Consider the following 2,454-nt stretch of genomic DNA (forward strand, 5'->3'; position numbering starts at 1 on the left):
GAGCATTAAACTAATACATCTGTTTGTTTTCTACACCACCTGTCTTCGTCTTTTGTTTTGTTTTGTTTTTGTAAACTCTTCCCCTATAACTATATACATACATATGAGTATATACATTCATTTATGTGTGCGTGTATGCGTATGTGTGCATATACAAAAGATGAGCCGATGATTTGTGAAATTGCTACACGGAAACTGTGCGGAAGGCCATCATATATAATTGTGTATATATGTGTGTGTGTGTGTGTGTGTGTGTGTGTGCGTGTGAGTGTACTTGTCTTTGTGTCTGTCCTCCACCTCTGGTTCACAACCGGTATTGGTTTGTTTGCATCCCAGTGGTTCGGCAAAATACGTCTGCAGAATAAGTAACAAACTCAGAAATAAGTAGGAACAGCAGATAAAAGATAGATGTGTGTGTGTTTATGCATATATACATACAAACACACACACACACATACACACACATACACACGCACATATATATATATGCATATGTGTGTGTGTGTGTGTGTGTGTGTGTGTGTGTGTGTGTGTGTGTGTGTGTGTGTGTGTGTGGTTCAAATGTACAGAAAACAAAAGACAAAGACAGGTGAGGGAGTAACAAGCAGGTGTATTAGTTTGACACTCGGGGAAAATAGAAGAGTTTTGTCGTTTCGAGCCGACGCTCTTCAACGGAAATAGATGAAAGGGAAAAAAAGAGAGAGGAAAAAATGTGTCGGAATTAACGTTTTAACATGATATATGTATATACATATACATATATATATATGTTATGTGTGTGTATATACATACATACATACATACATACATACATACATACATACATACAGATATGCAACATACAGATATATATACATCTGTATATACAGATATGTGACAAATGTTAAATGTCAGAGAAAAATAGTAGATCTATGCTGAACTGAGGAGAAATCTGCAAGTGCTTCGTACAACCTATCAATTTAGATTTATTCCTGTCACTATTGGAGCACTTGGCTAGTGACTAACTGCCTCTATATCAATAATTGAGGAGACGGGTTTCACAAAACAAAAAGCGAACTCACCTCACCATGCCTACACTGGTTCTATCAGTAACATACAATGATTGCCTTACACACTTGCGTGCGGGCGCGCTCAAATATTGGAGGACACTAATACAGCGACGCATTATGTCCTCACGCGTACAAACACACAAGCATCTATATACACCCACACAGTCTCATTCATACATACATGCGCGTACGCGCATACTCGGGTTACACGTGTATACAAATACACAGGTATCCATCAACTCTCAAACAAGAAAGCACGTACACTTGTACGCCCTCAAACATACAGTGGCATACACACACACACACACACAAACACACACACACACACACACACACATGTACATGTATACATTCACCGTCACAACCGTGTAAACTCACACATGCACGCATACATACACACACACGCAGTCTTGCACACACAGACACACACTCACATACACTTAAGCACAACATCCGTCGCAACCACGCTCACACATAGACACACAGATGCACTCACAGACAATCACCCCCACATGCTCACACACACACGCATACACACACACACACAAACACACACACGCGCACACATGAAGTCACTTACACACACACACATACACTCTCCATTACAAATGCACACACGAACACATGCACATACACACACCCTTCTATCACAAACCCCACCCACACACATATACACACAAACACATACACGTACACCCCTATATCACAACCCCCACATACACACACAAATGCACACACATACACACAGAGACAAGATCCTACCCACATGCATATGTATACACCAAGGCATACACGCACACCACTTCCATCGCAAACACACAGACGCACACCAACACACACACACACCTACATACACGTACACTCTTACACACACACAATAACATGGCGTCTAACTAACATCAATGAAATCAGTTGACAGAAGAGCGAACTTCGCTTCGACACAGAAGTTATTATATAAAACATAATTTTGTGTTCTATCTTCACAGATGAATATTTATAAGGTGATAATACAACGGTACAATATGATATTTAGTTAGCGAATCACTTTGCCAGCCATCTGATATGACATAGGAACACATAGTACATAGACACACACACATACATACATACATACATACATACATACATACATACATACACATAGATATCTATCTATATATCTATCAATATATAAATATAAATAAACATATATTTCTGGATGCACGTATAATATATATATACATATACACACATACACACACACACACACACACACACACACATATATATATAAATATATAATTGTATATAAACATGTGTACATATAAATCTATATTTATATATATATATATATGTGTGTATGTATTTGCGTGTATGTACACATATACATATATATATATATATATGTATGTATATATATATATAT

Source organism: Octopus bimaculoides, chromosome 10 (assembly GCF_001194135.2).
Source record: "Octopus bimaculoides isolate UCB-OBI-ISO-001 chromosome 10, ASM119413v2, whole genome shotgun sequence".
Classification (NCBI taxonomy): domain Eukaryota; kingdom Metazoa; phylum Mollusca; class Cephalopoda; order Octopoda; family Octopodidae; genus Octopus; species Octopus bimaculoides.